This window comes from Schistocerca americana, chromosome 2 (genome assembly GCF_021461395.2).
Source record: "Schistocerca americana isolate TAMUIC-IGC-003095 chromosome 2, iqSchAmer2.1, whole genome shotgun sequence".
In the NCBI taxonomy this organism is placed as follows: domain Eukaryota; kingdom Metazoa; phylum Arthropoda; class Insecta; order Orthoptera; family Acrididae; genus Schistocerca; species Schistocerca americana.
Genome location: NC_060120.1, coordinates 762,182,903 through 762,209,049, shown reverse-complemented (window position 1 = coordinate 762,209,049; position 26,147 = coordinate 762,182,903).

Sequence of the window (26,147 nt, the reverse complement as noted above, 5' to 3'; positions counted from 1 at the left end):
GGTGATCCCTTGATGCCTCAGAACATGTACTACCATCCGATCCCTTCTTATTGTCAAGTTGTGCCACAAATTCTTCTTCTCCCCAATTCCATTCAGTACCTCCTCATTAGTTACGTTATCTACCCACCTAACCCTCAGCATTCTTCTGTAACACCACATTTCGAAAGCTTCTATTCTCGTCTTGTCTGAACTATTTATCATGCATGTTTCACTTCCATACATGACTACACTCCGTACAAATACTTCAGAAAAGATTTCCTGGACTTAAATCAATACTCGATGCTAACAAATTTATCTTCTTCAGAAACGCTTTCCCTGACGTAGCCTGTTTACATTTTATATCCTCTCTATTTCGATCTTCATCAGTTATTTTCCTTCCAAACAGCAAAACTAATCTATTACCGTAAGTATCTCATTTCTTAATCTAATTCCCTCAGCATCACTTAATTTATTTTGACTCCATTCCATTATCCTCTTTTTGCTTTTGTTGATGTTCATCTTATACCCTCCTTTCAAGATACTGTCCATTCTGTTCAACTGCTCTCCCAGGTCCTTTGCTGTCTCTGTCAGAACTACAATGTCATCGGCAAACCTCAAAGTTTTTATTTTTTCTCCATGGACTTTAATTCCTACTCCGATGTTTTCTTTTGTTTCCTTAACTGCTTACTCAGAATACAGATTGAATAACATTGGGGTCAGCCTCGACTTTGTCTCACTCCTTTCTCAATCAGTGCTTCCATTTCGTCCCCCTCGACTCTTATATCTGCCATCTGCCTTGTGTAAACTGTAAACAGCCTTTCGCTCCCTGCGTTTTACCCTTGCCATCTCGAGAATCTGAAAGAGAGTATTCCGGTCAACATTGTCAAAAGCTTTCTCTAAGTCTACAAATGCTAGAAACGTAGGTGCGCCTTTCCTTAACCTATGTTGTTAGATAAATCGTAGGGTCAGTTTTGCGTCGCGTGTTCCAACATTTCTATGGAATCCAAACTGACCTTCCCCGAGGCTAGCTTCTACCAATTTTTCCGTTCTTCTGAAAAGAATTCCTATTAATATTTCGCAACCGTGACTTATTAACCACATAGTTCGGTAATCTGCACGCCTGTCAACACTTGCTTTCTTTGAGACTGGAGTTATCACATTCTTCTTGAAGTCTGAAGTTATTTCACCAGATGGAAGAGGTTTGTCATGACTGTCTCTCCCAAGGCTATCAGTAGTTCTAATGGAATTTTGTCTACTCCGGGGACCTTGTTTCGACTTAGGTCTCTCAGGGCTTTGTCAAATACTTCACGCAGTATCATATCTCCTATTTCATTTTCATCTGCGTCCTCTTCCATTTCCATAATATTACCCTCAAGTACATCGCCCTTGCGTAGATTCTCTACATACTCCTTCCACCTTGCTGCTGTCCCTTCTTTGCTAGTGATTCTCTTTTCTGAAGATTTCTTTAATTTTCCTGTAGGGAGTGCCTATCTTATCCCTATGCTTCTACATCCTTACATTTGTCCTCCAGCCATCCGTGATATGACATTTTGCACTTCCTGTTGATCGCATTTTTGAGACGTTTTTATTCCTTTTCGTCTGCTTCATTTACTGCGTTTTTATATTTTCTCCTTTCACCAGTTAAATTCAATATCTCTTCCGTTATCCAATGATTTCTTCTAGCCCTTGTCTTTTTATCTACTTGATCCTCTGCTGCCTTCACTATTTAATCTCTCAAAGCTACCCATTCTTCTTCTACTGTATTTTTCCCCCATTCTTGTCAATCGTTCCCTAACGCTGTCTCTGAAACTCTTTACTACCTCTGGTTCTTTCAGTTTATCGAGGTCCCATCTCCTTAAATTCTTACCTCTTTGCAGTTTCTTCAGCTTTAATCTACAGTTCACAACCAATAAATTGTGGTCAGGGTCTGCCCCTGGAAATGTCTTGCAATTTAAATCCTGGTTCCAAAATCTGTGTTTTATCATTATATGATCTATCTGAAACCTTGCAGTTTCTTCAGGCCCCTTCCACGTATACGACCTCCTTTCCTGATTCCTGAACCAAGTGTTAGCTATGATTAAGTTATGCTCTGTGCAAATTTCTACCAGGCGCCTTCCTCTTACATTCCGTACCCCAAACTCCATATTCACCTACGACTTTTCCTACTCTTCCTTTTCTTACAATCGAATTCCAGTCCCACATGACTATTAAATTTTCGACTCCCTTAACTATCTGAATAATTTCTTTTATTTCATCATACATTTCTTCAATCTGTTCATCATCTGCGGAGCGAGATGGCATATAATTTCTACTACTGTAGTATGCGTGGGCTTCGTGTCTATCTTGGCTACAATAATGCGTTCACTATGCAGTGCGTAGTAGCTTATCCGCGTTCCTTTTTTTTCATTATTAAACCTACTCCCGCATCACCCATATTTGATTTTGTATTTATAACCCGTATTCACCTAACGAGAAGTCTTGTTCCTCCTGCCACCGAATTTCACTAATTCCCACTATATCTAACTTTAACCTATCCATTTCCCCTTTTTAGATTTTCTAACCTACCTGCCCGATTAAGGAATCTGACATTCCTCGCTCCGATACGTAGAAATCCAGTTTTGTTTCTCGTGATAACGACGTCCTCCTGAGTAGTCCCCGCCCGGACGTGTGAAAGGGGGACTAATTTACCTCCTAAATATTTTACCCAAGAGGACGCCATGATTATTTAACCACACAGTGAACCTGCATGCCCTCAGATAAATTTCGGCTGTACATAGTTTCCCCTTGATTTCAACCGCTCGCAGTACCAGGACAGCAAGTCCATTTTGGTTTATGTTACAAGGCCAGATCAGTCAATCGTCAAGATTGCGCCCCTGCAACTACTGAAAAGGCTGCTGCCCCTCTTCAGGAACCACAGGTTTGTCTGGCCTCTCAACAGATACCCCACCGTTGTGGTTGCACCTACGGTACGCCGATCTGTATCGCTGATGCACGCAAGCCTCCTTACCAACGGCAAGGCCCATGGTCCATGTCCTGTGTACTTGCTTCATTTGAATGCACTACGCTACTGAGCATATTTTCATGCTACAGAAGTCAAATATGCTTTTCACAGTCACTTTAATGAATCACTACTCAGCTGCAGGATAGGCATTGAGAATCGAAAATAATAAGCTGTACGCATGCTAATTAGCTTTCAGTGACTGAGTAAGGAATTGCTACATATCACACCATGGCAAAAAGTGACACAAAAAACGATAATTTTTCTTTTTTGTCACTGAAACATATGAGTGAAGTGCCACAACGTGCATCAAAAACGTCTCGTCCTCATCTCGCGATTTGTCTTCTTCAAGACAGTTGTTCCAGTTTTGATGCAGGCTGCTTCATGATCCGTTACGGCAAGAACAGTGTCACTTCAGCATTGCTAGTGGCAGGTGTGTTGTGAGACTTTTCATGTATAATGTAAGTTGAAGATAATTTTTAATAGCACTGATTATTACAATGTCTGTGTTTATACGGTGTCTGTATCTTACATTACAATGTCCTTCAGACATGCAGGCATGTGTAAAGGAACAGACTCTGTATTGACGATTACAGCTGTTCTAAATATTACAAAATTTCGTGCGTTGCTGCGTACAAGGAAAAAGAATCGCAATTTCTGCTATAAAGAAAGTTCTTACTGAATCCCTTTTCTCGGCGAAAAGTACTTCTACATTACACAAGCTCATTTATGATTCTGTGTTTTTGTAAATTGTGTTCCTTAAATTTTTCCTTATTGACATTCCGTATTAAACTATTTTAATTTTCGTAAATTTCAATTTTGTATTTTTCTAATACAACAATTTCAACTCGTTTTCCATTTTTTATTTTAACGAAATATTAGTTTTGACTGATGGCGGCCCGAATGTCGTAGTATACTACAGTAATTAAAAATAAGTATATTATTTGCGGTGAGAAAGGGTCAATAGTTTTTAATGATGGGCCATAACAAAAAGAAAAAAGTGCTTATACAATCATGAAAAGTGACAACTCAGAATTAATTAATAATTACCTGATGAATCATGCATTCGACGAGTACTGAACTACGTGTATGTCCGTATTACTGTTGTACAGACTGAATGGAATTTGCAGCCAAAATTGCATACTTGAAATTTAAAGGGCGCTTATATTATAAAGTTTATACAATTCTTTAAGTAGATTTTTCTCATGTATTGTATTTTTGAGTTGTGTCACTGTGCTTGCTGGGGCGCGATATGATGTTCTGCCGGACGCTCATATGAGACATCTATCTGCTCTGCTTCACTGAAATATTGCAATTACATCTCCGATAGCAGGTTAATCATTATCAAATTATTTTTCAGCTAATTAACGATTTTTGCGTTCTGGATTTACTCTCCCAATGCCGACGAGACTGCCATATAGCATAGTTGTACACTATAACCGGAAAGTCAACACACATATTCAAAGCACTTTCTTTCATATAACTATTCATTTGCGTAATACATACGTTATTTCCATACGCAGGACTTAGTCTTCCTTCTATTGCGCCGAATTTATGCAAGCGTGTTGTGTGTGACTATTTTTAATGTATGTTCATGTTATATTATGGCTTATCACTTACCACTACCAATGAAATAGTCTATGCATTTCGAACACACACACACACATACACATACACATGCACATACACAGACACACACACACACACACACACACGCACACACACACACACACACACACACACACACACACACACACACACACACACACGCACACACAAACACACACTACAAATTTGAGTCGATTGCTTAAAATCTTATTCTCTCTTGAATACAACCCTGAAGAACAGATCATAGTTCGGTACACGTCAGCATCTAATTAACACGATTCACAATTCTTATAAGAAATTTTCACACACTAAACTTCCATCTGCCACAAGGTTCAAACCTATAGCGAAATCTTATAATAACCTTCATCTTAGCACAGCAGTAACCTCCATTGTCACAAAAATTTATTAGAAGTTTTGTTCTCGTTGTTTTTAAATTTAAAGTTCATGGTTATACAAACAGCTGCTATCTTCTGCAAATACTATAACTTTCAGTTATTCCTGGGCATTCATAACAATGATCAGTTTCGTTTAAAGTATTTATCCATAAACTGATTGTTTTATATGTTAATGTAAGAAAAGAAATAAATCATTTGAAGTTTGTTCTTGTAGCACTTTATTTACTTATTTAATTTTTGGTGTTCATGTTAACGCTAGTTTTGATTAAAGTATTTGCCCATATATCGATTTTATTACATGCAAACAAAAACAGTTAATGTCTGTGTGCAAAGTAGAGCTATGTTATATCTTCGTACGAAGATCTTTGTAGCAACAGTTTTACAACACATGCTGGATGGTGGAAAAGTTTCGCTACTACGGTGTATGTACGTACATATCCTGTAAAAAGTGAGTGGCGTTTTACCAACTGTCTATCACAATGGAAGCTGATAAATGGATATTAACAACAAAGACGCCCATATTGTCACAACTAGCACAGAAATCATTTTTGGACCCAGACTGCTCTATAAAAAAATACTCACGGCGCAGCATTAAAATATACTCTATCTTTCTGTCACAGAGGTAGCACCCAGCATTACGTTTTCAGGTAGTCATGTAACCTCCTATGCACCATCTGAAGATGTGCCTGAAAAGGTCCGAAAACCGGTTTATCAAATAAATAACTATTTCAAAATAGTGACTGGTTGCAGTTTTCTGTATTTATATTGAATAAACTGTCACGGGTTCTTAACCATCCGAAATGGATAATCTCAGTCTGTTATTCCACTGCCTCCACGTCCTCTTCTCTCAGACAGGTACAACCAAGAGGGTCTCTGCGGAAACACTTCCGAAACCACTTATAGTTCAAAATGTCTCACAACCAAATGAAGATGTCCATATACCGCGTCTGAACCGCTGGCGCGTCCTTCTCCCCACACGACAGTTCACAATCTCTTGTTATAAAGACAAAATCTCCGCAATCTTGACTATATTTTAAGTAAATAAGACATACCACTAACTAGGCCATTGTGTGTGTGTGTGTGTGTGTGTGTGTGTGTGTGTGTGTGCGTGCGTGTTTTATTACTTACAGTACAATATTTTCAGAGCGTATTTTAAATACAACCTACAAAATATTTTATACGTGTGAAAACAGTACTACAGTTTGTTACAAGACGAACATTAACAACATAAGGTATTTTTTACACAATAAAATTGAAGAATGACAGATGTTTACATGTACAGATCAATGTTAATAAACAGGAATGTCCTTTTCACTCCGCTTGTGTCACAGTCTGACCTAAATTGTGTCCCAGTCTATATCAGGTGGACAGCACATTGAACGTGGATTCTTAAAAACGTAGCATCCTGCCCTTCTTCACTTGGCGTTGCCAGAGGTGAAGGAAGTCTATTCGTGCCCGTTAAAAATGGCGCCTGATATGATAACCGAACTCACACCTTCGGGATGCTAAGCAATCATGAAACCCCTAGGCAACTGATGCCCATATGAGTTCGTCTTAGAGGAAGAAATAGTACATTGGATAAGAATTGTGACTCGTTGAAACCAGACTGGAGCTTATTCGATACATTAATTTCTTAGCTGTGAAGCAGTACTGCACGATAAAACCATCATTCAAAATTGCCTATATTACTGATTGTGTACTTTCGACATGCCCCATGCATTCGCTCATCCAATAATTCACTGCAGGTTCGGTGACATCCTCCATTATATTTTGTATCATAAGGAACTAAACCCCAAGACGGTCTACATGCGGTTTCTAACTGATAATCGGTTAAGATTACGATTAAAAACCGCTTACAAATTAACCTCGTTAAAGAAGAACCAAATATCTATTAACCGGTTAATGGTGAGAGAGCTGTTAATTTATCAGCTCTAATTCAGACATGGAATGTACTCTATGTTCGTCCCTTTTCAGTGAGATAAGAGGGTGCTCCTTGCCATCATAGCTTTGATGACCATTGCGGTTATCAGAACGAAGCCGTTTTGGAAATATTCATTTTTTTCATCAAATTTTTTAGCAGATAAACGCTATTGTAGAGTGTGAAGTTACCAAATAGATTGACAAATAATGTCTTTATTGGGATACTGTCACAAGGCGTGCTTGCGAAAGCATTTAGTACCTTTTGGTAATTTCTGAAGAAGTTGCCCAAAATCAGGTAATTATATCCAACTTACGTCAACTAGTGTTGTAGTTAGTATCAGACGTCTCCAACAATTAATTAAATTAAAATCAAAGTCTTTCTTGAAGGCGACACTTGGTATATGCAACTTACGCATTTCCGTTTAATAAAGATGTTTGAAAAACACTAAAAGTGAAGGCAAATGCAATGTCAAAAGTCAGGTGATGCGAATGCCAAGTCAAAAGTCAAATGATGTGGGTGTCTTTTTTCAAATGTTATGGTCGTTCTTCCCAGATTAGTTGTAAGTGAGTTCTGTTTCACCAATATCAAGTAGAATAAACTAACCGTCATAGCAAAACTTCAAATGTTTTCGTCGCAGTTAAATAAAATTCTCGTTTTGCACTTGGTTCACTGCCTAAAACCATATGGAGAAGATTGCCATAGCAATTGTAAAATGCACTGCAATATCTCGGATCATTGAAATGACCACGAAATTCCCACTGAATGAGTTTAAATATAGTTTCCACTTAAACGACGTAGAAAAAAGGTGAACAACTGACGTAGTGACCTGAATCTTACTTGCTAACCCAAAATATTGTGGTCCACCCATTTTAGTAATCTGACAAGATTTGAGTAGAAAAATATTCACTTGCTTATAAAATTTACGTTCACATCTCACACTACAACTATGTGTTATACAAATATTCAAGATCTGAGAGTGCGAATTCAAAGTTAGAGAGTTGTCCAGCTTTGGGTGGATTGTATATTACGCAGATAAGTAATTTTCTGTTGATATATTTAATTTCAATGAATGTGTATTCAGGTTTTTACTTGTTTTTGGACGTGATTACGACATTGTGGAGTGAGTGTTCACGTAGATATGCAGCCACACCGCCAACTGTTGTCCTGTTATACCTGGCATATTCAGAACCACGTAGTCATCGAGGCTTACAGAGCTGCAAGGGAGAATACTCGGATTAAGACATGTCTCCAAAAGTAGTACGAAATGAGAGCTCAGGTCCTGAAATATGCATGCGCACTGAGTCAAGTGTGCCGGTAAAGAGTGAACTTTTGCATGCACTAGTTGTAGTGTGCGGTCATCACGAAACGTTTCCACTATAATGCTGCAAGTAGGAACAGGGGCTGACCTTGACTATGTCGTGGTCAGTGCCTTGCAATACAGGGGGTTGGAGCGCAGAGAATATTCGTTTTGAGGAAATAGGACTGAGAATAGTGACGACTGTAAAAGGAATTTACCCTCTGTATTAAAAGCTGAAATGTAGTTAGTCTACCATACAGTTCAGCATGGGAGAAGAGAAGCAGATGATTTACAAGGCCAGTGCTCGCAGGAGAGGGAAATAGGTTCAATAACTAAAAGATTAACACAGAAAGCTAAAAATTAAAATTAGAAATTACGAAATTGACATTCACTGCGACTCACTTCTTGGATGAAGATACATTGAAGAGCCAAAGGAACTGCTACACTTGCCTAATATCGCGTAGGGGAGCCACGAGCACGCAGAAGTGCAACACGACGTGGGATGGACTCGATTAATGTCTGAAGTAGTGCTGGTGCGAGCTGCCACTATGAATCCTGTACAGCTGTCCATAAACCCATTAGAGTTCGAGGGATGGAGATCTCTGCTGAACTGCACGTTGCAAGGTGTCCCAGATATGCTCATTAATGTTCTTGTCTCAGGAGTCTGTTGGCCAACGGAAGTGTCTAAACTCAGAAGAGTGTTCCTGGAGCCACCCTGTAGCAATTCTGGACGTGGGGGGAGTCGTATTGTTGCTGGAAATGCCCAAGTTCGTCGGAATGCACAATGGACATGAATTGGTGTAGGTAATCAGACAGGATGCTTATGTACGTGTCAGTTGTCTGAGTCGTATCTACACGTATCAGGGGTCCGTTATCACTCAAAGTGCACAAGCCCCACACCGTTGTCCGCATCTCGTGGTCGTGCGGTAGCATTCTCGCTTCCCGCGCCCGGGTTCCCGGTTTCGATTCCCGGCGGGGTCAGGGGTTTTCTCTGCCTCGTGATGACTGGGTGTTGTGTAATGTCCTTAAGTTAGTTAGGTTTAAGTAGTTCTAAGTGTTAGAGGACTGATGACGATAGATGTTAAGTCCCATAGTGCTAAGAGCCATTTGAACCAAACCCACACCGTTACAGAGCCTCCACCAGCTGAACAGTCCCCTGCTAACATGCAGGGTCCATGGACTCATGAGGTTGTCTCCATACCCGTACACGTCCATCAGCTCGATACAATTTGAAACGAGACTCGTCTGACCAGACAACGTTTCCAGTCATTGACAGTCCAATGTCGGTTTTGTCGGGCCCAGGCGCGGCGTAAAGCTTTGTGTCGTGCAATCAAAAAGTGTACACGAGTGGAGCTTCGGCTAGGAAAACATGTGTCGATGATGTTTCGTTGAATGGTTCGTACGCTGACACTTATTGGTGGCCCAGCATGGAAATCTGCAGCAGTTTCCTGAAGGGCTGCACTTCCGTCACGTTGAACGATTATCTTCAGTCGTCATTGGCCCCGTTCTTGCAGGATCTTTTTCCGGCCGCACCGATGTCGGAGATTTGATGTTTTCCCGGGTTCCTGATATTCACGGTACCCTCGTGAATAGGACTAAAGAGACATCATGTGCGTAGTAATTACTGTTCAACAACAAGGCCCTCCAACAAACAAAGGGACTATATCAGAACAGCATGCGACAGCTGAAGTACCTCTCTAGCTTATACTCGTTACCAGACTAGACGTAGGAATGCAGTGTAATGGCTAACTCTCTTCCAACAAGCAAGCCACGTGGCTTGAAACATGTCAACGAATGATATTGGCTGAGACCAAAACGACTCACCTAAGACTTAACACGGTTGCAGTGACTCACCAAAGAGCTTCCGAAAAGCTTGTATACATATGTATTGGAATTTGTAAGTGCCAGTCTCAATCAAAGAAGTCAAACGAATTTTACAGTTCACAAAAAGATAAAATATACTGCAAGAAAACCAAAGAGCGGACAAACAGGAACCTGTCAATTTTAAACAGACAGAAGCTGACCGATTGTACAGGCCACTCGAACAATTTACTTGTTGTGTGTGCGAGGAGTAAAATAAATATTCAAGCTCTGTGTTCTGGCGCTGCAGTCCGGAACCGTGGGACTGCAACGGTCGCGGGTTCGAATCCTGCCTCGGGCATGGGTGTATGTGATGTCCTTAGGTTAATTAGGTTTAAGTAGTTCTAAGTTCTAGGGTACTTATGACCTAAGATGTTGAGTCCCATAGTGCTCAGAGCCATTTGAACCATTTTTAGCATGTATTGTTGACAGTATTAACCGTGTTTTGCGGTAATGGAACACAAATTCCTAACCTGTCATCCAACTGTCATTGTAGGGACTTTTAGCATATCGCAGACTATCGAACGGTGGACGCCCAAAGCACAATTGCAACATCCTATTCCTTCCTTACGATGAAAACGTGAATTTAGAAACTACTTGCATTTTGGCATAATTGGTGTCTTGCTTTTGTATGAAATTATTCACCAGCATTTTTATTGCTTGCGTCATTGACAAATTCTAATGGGAATAACTGCCCTGCTGCATCTCATAACCTTCAGCGAACTTAAATTACTCAGGCCAAGTCCAGTCGTTGGGTAACGCCATGTCTGTACATTCTGACCTCGGTGCCACATTGTGCACCGATACACCTCGCCCTTCAAGGCATTTCCCACTGCCTCACAAACACATGACGCCGTTATTCTCTTTCAGCCAGTGGTCCCCTTGAATACAAGTGTACACACATTTGCAGATAAACAACGGCTGCAGAACTATATTTCTGCAGATTATATTCAATTATAAAATCTAAAATGATCGACTTCGCTGATTATGTGATCACTTTGTTTTTAGTTCTAATGATGGCTGATAAGACTCGAAACCGATAAACTGTTGTAAGTCCGGAAGAAACAGACGCATCAGTGACTTTGACTTGTAAATCCGTGGATTGTTTTTGAAGCGCTCATGTGGGCTGTGCTCTTTCTCAGTAAAGTTGTTGTGTAGCCATCTCGAAGTACAGGGTGTTTCAAAAAGAAGATACGTATTTCCAACGCATATATTTATTAAAGTTTAAGATATACTGTACATAAATATTTACGAACCTCTCAAGTTCAGATTGCAGATGTTCAATATGTTCACCAGCAGCGCCACGAACAATATCACATCAATACTTGGGCAAGCATGTCCTTCGTCACTGGTGTTATGGCAGTATGTATGCGGTTCTTCAACTCTTCCAGGTTCTGTGGGAGTGGTGGTACATAAACGTTGTCTTTAACGAAACCCCACAGGAAGAAGTCAGAGGGTGACAAATCCGGTCACCGTGGAGGCCAGTTGAGACATACTAAGTCGCCAACTCCATGACGACCAATCCAACGGTTTGGTAGAGTTTCATTCAGATATTCACAAACTTATCGACTTCAGTGAGAGGTTTCACCGTCTTGTTGAAAAATGAAGTTGTCTTCGTGCAGCCTCGGAAACAACCAGTTTTGAAGGACTAAGTTTTGAAGGACTACGTTGGAAAGCAGTTTGAATTCGTGCAACATTTTCTTCAGGAACACGTGGGTGCCCAGGACTCTTTCCTTTACATAGTTTCCTGTGTCTAGAAAATTTCGATACCACCTGCGAATCTTCCACCCATTCAGAGGATCAATTTTGTACCTCAACCTGAAACGTCTTTGCACTGTAAACACGGAATTACATTTCGCAAACTCGAGAACACTAAATGATTTCTGCTGCTGAGAAGTCATTTTAAATATATGACGGTTACCAAGCAAAACTGACATCCAGTGGGTATTAATATGAACTAGACAATGTATTCGTTTCTCCAATAGCCGATACTAGGCGCAGCGTCCGATAGTTTGGAGAAAATAATATTTTGTAATACGTATATTCTTTTTGGAACAGCCTGTATTTCTGAAATACGTGAGATAGAAATAGAAAAGGGGCTGAATCACCAATGCGTACACTCTAAGTTTTCTATTTTCAAAGTCTTAACTTTTCCGATAGTTTCTTCTCTCTAGGTCACTTTGGTAATCAGACCGTTGTACTGAGGATGTTAATAAGCACCAGTTGTCAAACGTGAGATATATTTACCACAACGCCTTTCGCGAATACGTTAACCCAGTATCAAGTGCTATAAACAAGGAAACGAATGGGTTCATCTCAAGACTTCGCATACTGACAACCATATAAAAATATTTATATCGCCCTACAGTATAACATGCCTTAAAGCTTCTATTCCATTAGAAGATAGAAAAGGAAGCAGCAAACATGAGTTGTCGAATATAAAACTGTTCCTAGAACATCTCATGTTGACGTGTTATACTCACAAGCTATAGTTGTAAACGAACGGAAACCGCTTGCACCTATTAACGATAGTACTTTCCTGCAAGGCGACACAGGTACAAGCGCCTACCTCTAGTTTACAACTGCACACTGCGGTGACAAAAGTCGTGGGAGAGCAATACGTACATATACCGATGGCGGTAATATCGCGTATACAAGATATGAAAGGGCAATATCATTTGTATTCAGGTGATTCACGCGAAAAGGTTACCGACGTGATAGTGGTCGGACGAGGGGAATTGATGGACTTTGAACGCGGAGTGGTATTTGGAACTAGATGTATGGGACATTCCAGAAATCGTTAGAGAATTCAGCATTCCGAGAGTGTGCTGATGATACGAAATTCCAGGAATTTATTCTCACCGCTGACAACGCAGTGGGCGACTGCCTTCACTGAACGATCGAGGGCAGCAGCGTTGCGTAGAGCTGTCAGTGCTAATAGACAAGCAACACCACGTGAAATGACAACATAAATCAATGTCGGACGTACGACGAACGTATCCGTTAGGACAGAGCGGCGAAATATGGCGTTAATGGGCTACGGCAGCAGCCGACCGACGCGTGTGCGCTTGGTAACAGCACAATGTCGCCCGAAGCGCCTCTCGTGAGCTCGTGACCATATCGGTTGAAAGCTGGACGACTGGAAAACCGAGGACTCGTCAGATGAGTCCCGATTTCAGTTGGTAAGAGCTGATGGTAGAGTTCAAGTTTTGAGCAGATCCTATTAAACCATGTACCCAAAGCCACAAGGCCCTGTACGAACTGGTGGTGGCCCCTAATGATGCGGCCTGTTTAGATAGAATGAACCGGGTCCTGTGGTCCAATTGAAGCGATCATTGGAAGGAAGTACTTATGTTCGGCTACTTGAAGACCATTTTCAGCCATTCATGGTCTTCTTGTTCCCAAACATGCCTCACAATTGTTTGCAACTGGTTTGAAGAACAATCTGGACAATTCGCGCCAATGATTTGGCCACCCAGATCTAACCATCAAACATCAATGGGAGACAATCGAGAGGTCAATTCGTTCACAAAATCCTGCCATGGCATCACTTTCGCAATTGTGAACGGTTACAGAGGCAGCATGGCTCAATATTCCTGCAGGGGGTTTCCAACGACTTGTTGAGTCTCTGGAATATCGAGTTGCTGCACTTTGCCGGGCTAAAGGAAATCCGACACGGCATTAGAAGCTATCCCATGACTTTTGTCAACTTGGTGTACCTTGTGAGTATTACATGAGATGTTCTAGGAAGAAATTTACATTTTTGTCGCTGGGTTCTTACCTTTTACGGCTCCTAATAACATAAAACTGTAAGATATTTTATACTACAGGATGACATAAATATTTTCATAGTTGCATCATGTATAGTATTGCGACATATTGCTATGTTTCCTTATTTTATAGTAAAATGGTTCAAATGGTTCTGAGCACTATGGGATTTCACATCTGAGGTCATCAGTCCCCTAGAACTTAGAACTACTTAAACCGGACTAACCTAAGGACATCACACACATCCATGCCCGAGGCAGGATTCGAACTTGCGACCGTAGCGTTCGCGCGGTACCAGACTGAAGCGCCTATATCCTCTCGGCAACACTTTATAATACTTTATGATGGTATAAAGTAGTCCCGAGACATGTTGTGGTAAATACATCGCACGTTTGACTTCTGATGTGTAACATTCTCAGTACTTATTCAGGAGACAGTTGTCCTATGGCTTCAAAACAGGTAAGTAAGCCGCTCTCCTACTGCACGTACTGCTACCAGTGTTTGCTTCAGCCGCACGTCGTCTGCCCATCGACAGACCCATTCCTCGTCATCAGGTCCCGAAGAAAAATGCAGTTCCACGATGGTGTAACCTTGTATGAGTTTTGGTTTCAGCCATAAATTGGATAAATACACCGTGAGATGGCGCGGCCATTAATTGCACTCAAACTCTTTTCTATGTCTTTACTACAGTATTTATCACTACAGTACGAGTTTTGAGTTTCGAGTTTCGAGTTTTGACAAAATACAAAACATGGTATGAGTGAAGGAATATTGCAATAATACCATAAGATGTACATTACACACTGCAACAAAGCGCTCAGCCGAAACAAAATATCATTCGTGTGAAATAAGCCGAATTGATCTTCCAATATGCGTACAAAGTAACTAGTCAACCTTCAGCGACGAGAGGCAATTGCAAACTGATTTTACAGTTCAGTGACAGAATGAAGAGAGCGGGTAGGTGGCATCACTGGTGTGGCGATTAAAAAATAGCATAATTTTTTATATTCTAAACTACAATTAATGAAAATACTAAACATTATCTATTACAGTTTTCTTTTGTTCATCTGTTACATAATATAATTAATTTTGCATTATATGAGACAATTATACGCTCTCAGTGCATATAATCAAACCTTGTGTACTACGATGTGTAACGTAAAGGACAATTGCTATAAAATTATAAACTGCGAATGATAACTCGTAAAGTTTAATGGAAACATATGCAATAAAACCTAATCTCCTATGTAATGTAAAACAATGATAAAATGCCAGTGAAAACAAATGGGTTGGGATACAACACTCATGGAAATATGATTATATTCATTCCTGCTTTTGGTCTAAATGTAATATTTTCATTAATTGGTTTATTTTCGATTTCTTTCACTACATTTCACCATTAGCTGAAACTTATTTGTCTTGCAAGAAAAATAATATCTAAATCAGCATTCCTTAATTTGCCAGGCATCTAACTATCGCAATCTGAACTCAAAATACCCGAGCATTAGCTGAACAGATACCAAGAAGTAGTGTTAAAGACTTCCTAATACCTTGTGCCTGGAACTAAAATATAATTTAAGTTATTGTTATGGGTACGGTGATTCATTCTGTATGAATTAGTTGTGAGATTAAGATGACGTACTACCAGCTTTACGTGTGTAAGTGGGCAAGGGTTTCAGCCCATTGAAGGCGTGTAGCTGATAAATGCGGTCCCTATCAGCATGATGACAACGATTCCATGCGTTAATAACATTATCTATGAACTCCCTACCGCCGTTATTGCCAGTTTTGATTTAATCGTTTATAATTGCAAATCATTGCTTGTCGGGGATAAAATAATGCGAATCATCCGTTGGGCATCATTTTTGTATATTAAGACAACTTTTCGAAATAGGCCTAAGACATTGAACACCATATGGCCACTGGTGGGCATTTTGAAATATCCCTGTCAGCCCGGGAACTCACCCGTGGTCACGTGGTCATTCGACGTGTCTTACTTCAAGCCTGTGTCCATACCTGTGGGCATATTTTGTATTTTATAAGCGTACACCAGAGGTCCTAGTGAATAACAAAATAATACTCGGATTAGGCACATTTTATGTACTGGTAGTGTTGATTAAGAATATAAAACGTATTATGATATGTTACCAAATTATATTTTTAATTATGTTTTCTTGAATGCTACATGGGAGGTTAAAAATATGATTATAAAACAAAATATATTTCGTGAGCTAGATCTTACTAGTAACATATTATTTTTCTCAATGTTTAAGGGAAAATGAAATTTACCTTTGTAATGTTATAGAAAATAAGTATCTAAACGAAATGCAGTGAAATTGTGAAACAAAATGGAAAATCTCAATTTCATAGCTACCTCGGAGATCCTGTGTCCCATCGCTCGTGCACCGGCTATAGCACCACGTTCAAACTCACTTAAATGTTGATAACTTGCCATTGTAGCAGCAGTAACCGATGCGCCAGACTCTTGTTGTCTTTTATAGCTGACCACAGCGCCGTATTGTGCCTGTTTTCATGTCTCTGTATTCGAATAAGCATGCCTATACCAGTTTCTATGGCGCTTCTGTGTAAGATGACCAGAAAAAGAGTAAAAATTTCAGTGCTACTCTTACATACAAGATAGAGAACTTACAAAAATAATTACAGAGCTACAGTTACGAGAACAGTAGGTGAAGGCACAGATACAAAGACATTTCTACACATGATACAATTTCAAGATAGTATTTAGAGTACAAGGGATGTCACACCATAGTAATACTGAACCAAGTCGAGAGATGTTAAGTTTTCACTTTGTCTCGCGTAGTTTCACTCGGTTCTGTCATGTTTGCAACTGCCTTCTTTCCAGCTGCGGTAATTACTCTGTCATCTCGAGTCCACACATCCTGAAGGCCGAAATGTGATACGACATTGTTCAAATCCTTACACGTTCCTGTGTAAAGTCTTCTCTTATTGTAAGCCCTGTCCTTACTAATATTTTCTAGTGGCTAAAGATCTCCCTCCTTTTTCGGTACGAGGCTTCGTAGCAGCTGATAATCTTCGTCCTACCCTATGGCTCCTGTCAATGTCCACCTTATTGACTTCAAAGCCTAATTTCTCACGTGCGACCTGTATAAGCAGGTAGTTTGTGTCTTCCACCTCTTCTTCTGCTACGCCAAACAGCCGCAGTTTATTTTACCTTTGGTACTGTTCTAACTCAGCACACTCTTCTTCTTTCAAAACTTCTGCATTTTTCCCCTAGTCAGCCACAGACATTTTCAAAGTGGTACTTTCAGCAGTACTTCTCTCAACGGTGTCACGACTTCTTCTTAGCACTCCTGCCCTCACTGCATCTATATAGTGCCAGCAATCAAGTCAAGATTATCTTTACCTCGGAGTGGCCTAACCCCTCGCCACGGGTCGGGCCGCCGCCCCGTTGCTGGATACACTGTTGTTCTGTCTCCTGTTTCCCATTTTCCAGCGGAGGTATTGATAGAGCACAGAAAAAGTGGCACTACTGCGAAGAACACTGATGTTTACATGAGTTCCACTTGTATTGAACAACAACACAAGAGAGAAGACCTTGAATTTTGACTGAAATTTGCGTGCCGAAAACACGTGTTACACTTCAGCCGCCGTGTGTCTTGTGTATGGAAAAATTTAAAACGGTTGCCGACAAAAAAATTTGATTTTATTTCATGAACCAAACGTGGTGTAAAACCGCCGGGTATTTATTTCTTATTTAAACTGAGATGCTTGAAATTTCCGTGCTGGACTAGGGTCATAACTCGAATCTCTCTTTTCGTGGGTTATGTCCATCATGGCACGATATAATTTCATCAGCTCAACGTTTTCCTTAGACATATGGACCACTCAGCACACATTTTTGTCCGCGTTGTGGCTTAGCGGATGATGTTTTCCCGCTTTCCCTGCATGCGGTATAATTCATCGACAGGCTGCCATTTAAAACGCCAAACACTTAGGCTACCTTGGTTACAGAAGCACCCGCCACATGAGCACCAACAATTTACCCACGTTAGAATTCACTTAGCACCGTCACAATGCACTCACAACCTCACAGAAGACTGTTCTGACCACTACAGACACTTGCAACGTGTTGGGGTCATTGCACAAGTACCGTTAGTGGTCAAATACAGCAGCGCAGCATGCAGACTTGCCTAGCGCCTGCATTTGCGTTCAAGTATTTCTTGCTGTGTTTCAACATTTTTCTCCACGCGCTGTATCATCTCAGTCATGAATTCAAAACGAACTTCAGAATGAAGAACTGAGCAACTTTTGAAACAAAAGTTATTTGATGTGGACGGATCAATACTTCCATTGTAATGTGAGCTCTGAAAGTATGATACTAATTCACTGGCACAGAAAGGGGTGAATTATGATGCCACAAAAATCTTTCGTCATTTGCCAAATAGCATTAACAGTGTGACAGATAGCCAACCAACATTTAACAACAAATTAAAAGAATTTCTGAATGACAACTCCTTCTATTCAATAGACGAACTTTTAGATATTAAGTAATAAATGTAAAGAAAAAGAAGAGTAATGAAAACTTAGGTTAAACTGACACGTTCCATATCATTAAGAAATGTCGTATTCATGATCTATGGAACAAGAATTAATGTAATGTAATGAAATGCAGTTTTCGCTTGCTAGAGATGTTTTAATATAGATCTTTTTCATAATTAAAAACCTTAAAGAAGAGGAGAGTATACGTTTTTAGTCCATGGATACTCATTCCAACCAAAACTGGGTGCTCAAAATATTTGTATGTCGTCTTTAGGGCTTTGCGATGGCCAATGGGAAAAATCGCAAATAGTCTTACATGAACCAACTTCAGACTTCGTTTTAGTATCTTGCTTCTCTAAAATAAAATTTTTAGAGTGTAGTCGATAAGAAAAAAAGGTATTCATTCACTAAAATTATGTTTAGTTAAAATTTCATTTGCTGATTTATCCCTAGAACGCGAGAGCTCGTGCACCATCTTTTGATGTTATTCATTATTTTTTACTTTACAGCACGCTCGGTGCCTTGTTAGTCCTTCATCAACGTCATTACTGTACCATTGTAGAGTTTTATCGTACACTGGTATCACATGTACATAACTTGTAGGACGTCATGTTTGTCACATGCTGCGAAAAAGTACGAGCTTATGAAAGAAAATACTACGTACTGCTCCCCAGTGTTGAATGGGTGTAGTTGGTGGTATAGCTGGCTCGTAGACTTCCGAAAGTCATGTTTTAGGACTGAAAAGGATTTTATACTCGATATCTTAATAATCATTTACAGTGTCTTAATTGCAAATGCAGAGATATGTTCCGTTGACTTGCACGCTATTTTCTATTACAGACCAACTACATTCGTTCATTACTTGTGCAGTAATTTTCTGAGTAGAGTCCTAATTCTCTCGATATACGAACTAGCCTGATATTTCATTACATACTTTCTTTGCCCGCAAATGTACAGTTGTTACTGTGACTAGTTTTCCATGAAGCGTATTTACTGTGTTAGATACAGTATTTCGGATTCATCTATATTATTAACATTTTACTTCGTAATAGGTAATATAATTTATCACCATCGTCGTTGAATGATTGATGTCTAACGTAATAAAGTCAACGTTCTAAGTTTGATTTCCGGTGATCTCTTCTCAGGGATGACAGAACATTAACTTTTACTTGCTCGATTAAAACGTAAGCATCGACGCTGACATTAGCTTAGCTTAACTGAGGTGGCGACTCAAGGGACACGCACAACATTTATTTATTTATTCACTCGATCAGTGACTCAGTTTCACATAGTACCTAATTCCCAATTTTTAGCTGATTTACAGTGGAGATAAAATTACTCATAGTCTCTTTCTAATGCAAGGTGTAACGTAACACCACGAAGATGCTGATCTCAGTTCGTATAAGTTGATATTTCTGTGTTTTACCAATTATATTATACAGAAAAACCAAGCAGATGCGGAATTAATGACCTAATGAATATTCTTAAAAGATACTGTAATCTTTATCGCTGTATCGACAAATTGGTTTCGAGTCTGTCTGCGATAATACATGCGCTTCTGTGCTCAAACAACGTCTGGAGACGATATTTCATGCAGGTGGGCACCGAAGGCAGGTGAGCAGTAGTTGCATCTTAACAAACAAGATGAGATAAATCTTTCATTTCTGTTCTGTTATTCATTGGAAATTTAACGTTACTAAGTTGAGAATGTTATGATGTTGTGCGTCGTAAAAGTGTATAAAACTTACTAGGAATTGTTATTTTATTATTATTATTATTATCATTATTAAGGCCCCTGGAAGGTGGGGATAAAAAATGTGGAATTTTGGTTTTTTGCAAATATTAAAATTTTACCGAGTTTCCTGATTAATTTGTTTCAAGAACCATGCACCTACCTTAGTTTTAAGTATTTAAAAATAAATAAATAAAAAGCGTCTGCACTACACTCCGCGGGCGTTTCCCGACCCGTTTCACAGGTTGTTTTCGTCTGTTTGTCGGAGAAAGATTTTTACATCTTTTGAACTTCCTCTATTTTCTTCACCGATGTGGATAGAGACTTTGCGTTGCGTGGATTCTATGCAGAGTTTGGTAGCTCTGGCAGAAAATACGACAGTTGTACACCGAAGTTTGTTGCTGTGTGGTTTTCGAGCGCGCTTTTGAATGTGTTGTTACGAAGTGTAGGCAGACAGAGTGGGTGCGTTCTTGTTTGAATATGATTTTTTTTCAGTGGAAATGCTGCGATTGAGTAATAGAACACTTAAAAAGTGGAATGACAAAGAGAAAAGCACGTTTTGAAGAACGTTTCTGCAAATGTAGAGATTAGGTCTGGAGCAGATAGTGAGGCTTCTTCCTACCAGCGCATTGCATCCAAGAAGAAACGGAATACTAGTGAAGACAGCTACAATAAAATGTCTCAGGAAGCAGATCAAAATATTGTAAACGAAATATCTGACATAGGTGCACTGTCACGTATGTTTTAAAATTATATCAAGGGTTAGAATTGGAATCAGGAAGGTCTTGAGCTTCAAGTCAAGCGACTTGGTGGCCTTGTATGTGAAATAATGTTATCTTGTGAAATGTGTGATTAAAAGCACCGTTTGTAAACATCTTTGGAAGGTGACTATCAACAGCTGTTATGTAACGTATGAAATGCGTATTTCAACCATCAGCTTGCTTTTATTCTAAACCCAAGTACCAACTGGTTTCGGTTTTGGGCCATCTTCACGGATCAGGACTCCTGACCTTCTCTTCAGTACTGCTCTGTATACATTTAGTATTCGTATGTTTGCTTCTTAAGTCCTGTGTCATATAATTACATTCATGGCATGAACTACACATTTTAAGTAATGACTAATGCAATATGGAGCTTAAACTATTTTAACCCTTATCCATGAAGATGGTCCAAGACTTAACTGGAAGATATTTGTGTTTAAAATAAAAGCTGCTGATTGTTCAAACATGCAATATATATATATTTTAAAATAGTAAATATACATAATACAAAAGCCCTATACGAATTACAGTTTTATAGAAAGTGGTAGTTATAATTTAAACAAATTTAAATTTGAGGAAGGAAGCTTTAAAATCTGTTACCTGTTTAGAACATCCCAAATGCATATGATGGATTGTCGGCATCTTCAATCTTATCTGATAATTTTCTTTTTACACTTTTTTCCTGTTCAAGTTTGTTCTCATAAGCATTTTGTACCTTTCAGTTTTCCTTATTCTTTTGGAGTCTATCACAGTCATGGTTTGAATTGTGAAGCAGCCCAGTTTTAGTCCCAACCTCTTCAGAACTTCACACTTATTCACAAATCCTTTATTTTAAACAGCTACTGTATCATAGACTCCAAAAAGTAGATTACTAATTTCAGAAAAATCCCTTTTGGGAATGCGACTTCAAATTAAATTATTCACATTTTCATTGCAATTTTGTGTTTTTCCATGCAGACATTTTTCCAATAATGTTCCATTTGATAACACTTTAAATATTGGCTTGATTTCTTCCTTGACTGCAGTAGATAATTGTGTTTGACGTCATAGATTTCTCCTGTATTTTTCAATTTTTTTACATACACCATGACGATGGACCAGGTGGACTAAACTGTGCTCAGGTTTTGCATCTGTCTACATTATATGAAAAAATAATGCCCAAATAACCTTCCTCATATAACTTGCACGTTTGGTACTCTGCCTTATACAAAACCCATAATATCTCTGCAATCTGTCTGTGACATCATCCGTCAGCCTGTTCCTACCTCCAATAGGATTTCCATCAGCAAGTAGCTTTCTTCCTAATTTTGTTTTGAGCTGCCTCAGCTTGACCCCATTCTCTTCTGAATGTGACCAATACATTCCAACTTTTTTACTTGGATGTCATTACCATAGGGTTTCAATTCTTCAGTTCTTTTGAAACTTTTGCAGTCACCAACACCTAGGAAATTGACAAAAATTTTGTTTACCTCTTCAACATCTATACTACCACTGCTTCCATTGCAATTAGCTTGACAGCTTTCAGAATGTTTATTCTTAATTCTATCAGGGCATCTGCAATATTTTGATAAAATTACATCAGTCACCTTTGCATTGTCTCCACTAGTGGCTGTTACCATAGCACTGAGTGCCTGGTGGCCTCGCTTTTGCCAGGAACGGTCTAAGCCTACAGTAAGGTCCCTTTTGTTGACACTGTCATTGACATTAACAGATTCTTCAAGTGCTTTCTGCATAGTTTCGTGTTCAATATGTTCCACTACAGACCCTAATGTTTTATTGTAAATACTAAAGTTTGTGGGAGGCTTTGCACATCATTTTTCCCGCCATTGCAACTTTTCTAATAGAGTGAAGGGGATAAACCAGTCTCAGATTAAGTTCAAATAACTTCCCTGACTCACTTTGCACAGAGTTACAGAAAAAAATGTTATTAGATATTCTATATGAAATTTTTTGTTAAAATATTAGTATTCAGATAAACAATATTAATTTTTCCTATTACAATCCACTCGCAAGCTTTCAGTCAGCGCTGGTCATACACAAGAGGCAGTTAGCAGCTGAACGTTGCATGTAGGTGCACGTTTGTGTGATTTTTTAGTGACTGTTTTCACATACAGTGTTGTTTCAAAGTATTATGCATTTTTGACGTGAGTAAAGAAATTAGAAGAAACTGTCATTTCGTGATGTCTCAGACGGGTTTATGAATTTTGAAGGCCTCAGGACCATTAAAACTATAAGCCAGACTGAGAATCGAACCTGGACCCTCTTACCTACTGATCTATCCTGGCGCGCCCTGGGCATGTGCCTGGACAGCTGAATCTGATTTCAAAAATGGCTCACACTCTGGAACACAATAAAAGATTCATTCTGGACGTTTGTGAATGAACAAATAAATACCCTCATTTCACATGAACTCCTTACAAAGAGCCCAGCAACGACCTAGACATGAAACATAGTGGAACAGACGAGGTGCCTGTGGACATGTATCTAATCAGGGATCAATGTACGTGAGAAAATTATCTATTGCGTACTTCAATACCACAAGAACGCGTCTCTTCTCTTCAGAGTATAGTCTCTTAATTACTGTGAGAGAGACTGTGATTGCAAAAACTTTTGTTTTATGCTGTCTTGGTTGGGAAATCCTTTATCTGCTTAGCACATGGAATCGGAAGTATTTTAAGTGCTCGAACACCAACATTAATTTTTCCTTTGAAAACTGTGTATGATGTATCACGAATGTAAGTATACTACTACCCATCAAAATTTCAACACCATGAAGGTGCCCTACAACAAATGTCAAATTGGCTTGAAGTGTAATGTATACTGGGTGATGCTATGCAAGCACTTCATCTCAAGCATACAAAGAAGGTAGGAGTAATACCCCCTGTATTCTGTGTGTAATAAAAGATTACACTGAGAATTTCGTCTGTTTCTTAGTGAGACTGTCGTAGCATGCCTGGTGTAGGAAGGGAAATGTCTACCAAATCGTACCAGAATTCTAAAATAGCTGGATTATGGCCTATTGGGACTTCAGTTTCACTTTCTGTAGTATTTCTGCTTCTGTCTCATGACATGTGAATATGGAATCGATGGATTCAGGACGACCATACTCAATGTCATGCGAGATTCCAGTGGTCTCTTGCCACTGGCGCCTGGAAGGACAGACATATTCTTTACTCAGCTGTGCACAGTCTTACAGCCTTGTTACTTATCTTGAGTCAGTAAATAAGCTTATTTGCAGCAAGGCAAGTATCTGCAAGGGCACCACGTAGACATGTGGAATACCACACACAACAATTATAGAGATTATTGTCCTAACTTCTCTTGATTTGAAAATAGAGGAATGGGTACAAAGTAACAGATTACAGTGGCACAATGTCGTCGTTTTAGGCCAGTGTCTGTTCTGTGTCAGTCACGAAAACCGACAACGGGGGAAGGGCGCTATGCCTATAGTTTGAGGATGACACGGCAGTAGAACAGTAACGTTAAAGTCTTATGGAACCTGTTCTGACAGAGTTTAGTTTTCGTCTGTTCTGTGTGCAACATCACTGTGTATGAATCTGTTTGTTAGATTGCATTTCTCAGTGTCATATGGCCCACCAACTGCTGTCTTTGTAGAGCGTACCATGAGGTTACATAACACAAGCATACGTAATTTGCATGACCACCTCGATACAGACTGTTACCTGGCCAGCATGTTCACCATATCTCACATCCACTGAAAACCTTTTGTTATTGGTTGACAAGAGACTAACAAACCACCACCATTATGACTGACACAATTGAAGAAGGATTGGTTTAACATACCAATTTAGTTCTTTCAAGTTTGGTTCAACTCGGTGCACAGCTGGTTTAGAGCCATTTATTTTTATTTAATCGTATGGTGATTTTATACAATATACAGTTGATATAAGGCAAATGATATTATACAATATACATATGATATCAGACAAGATTAAACCTTAATGTTCGTGTTATTCAACCAGTAAATTAAGCTGGGTGTGAGAGTGAACAAGTCATCGGGAATTCCAGGGTATGAATGAAGTGGACAGCGTCGGACTAGATGTTCAATTGTCTGCTCTTCTTGGTTACATTCGCACATTGGAGAACTGATCCATCCCCATTTGTACCTGAAGTACCTACAACAACCATGTCCAGTCCTTAACCTGTCGAGGCGGCACCAAAGGTTCCTCGGTAGGTCAAAACCTTTTGGCTTCTTTGTGTGATCAAGGTGATGGGCTCTTGTTGCCAATGTTTTTGTTGACCATTCATGCTTCCAGCTTTTGTTTAGATCAAAACCATCCGCGATGAGTTGTCCTGCAGTAACACTTGTCGGTCTTCTTGATCGCAATCGTTGCTGTGGCGGATGACAGAATTCCTGGTGCAGTGGTAGAGAGGATGATGCAGAGATCTTCTTGGCCTCCCTCAGAAGAGCTTGTTTCCGCCTTAAGTGAGGTGGAGGGATGTGACTCAATGCAGGTAATCAGTGGAGTGGCATGCTGTTGATTTGATGGAACCAGAAATGCAGCGCATTGTGTCGTTAAGTTTTGTGTCCACTTTCTTCACATGTACACTTTCCAACCAGACAGGTGCACAGTACTCGGCAGCAGAGTACACAAGACTGATGCCAGTTAAACGCAGACAGTCAGCAGGGGTTCCGCAGGTGGAACCACTGAGCTTATGTAGTGTGTTGTTCCTTGCAGCTACTTTATGAGAAAGCTTGGTGATGTGCTCTTCGTAGCTCAGGGTTATAACTAGAGTGATTCCGAGATATTTTGGGAAAGGATTGTACCTCAATGTCTGTCCATTGAGGAGCACTCTTGGTTTGTAGTTCGCAGCACGATTCGCTAGATGGAAACAAGAAACTTCAGTTTTTGATGTGCTTGGGATTAATCACCAGGTCTTAGAGAAAGTTGACATCTTCTCCAGATGCTCCGTAAGAATTCGTTCATCATCTTCGAAATTACTGCTCTGTGCTACAAGTGCGATGTCATCAGCATAAATGGGACTGCAGCTTAGTGTATAAAATTTGCCCTGTAAACAAAGTATGAGTAAATTTTTTATTTGCTATACTTCCTATAGTTGCAAATTCCAGAGGCAGCAATTACCGTCAAATGTGTGGCATAGTGACCAGTTTCTGTTGTAGATGACGATAAGAGAGAGTAGTTATGGTACAAAACAACAGCCAGCAGGGTATTTTGTGTAGGTTACTATGAGGAGTGTGGCGTGGTGACGCGTTTTGTGAAGATGAGAGATCGAACTGAGGGAGTAAAACGTGAGTCCGACAATTAGGCCGAACCTGTCGAATAG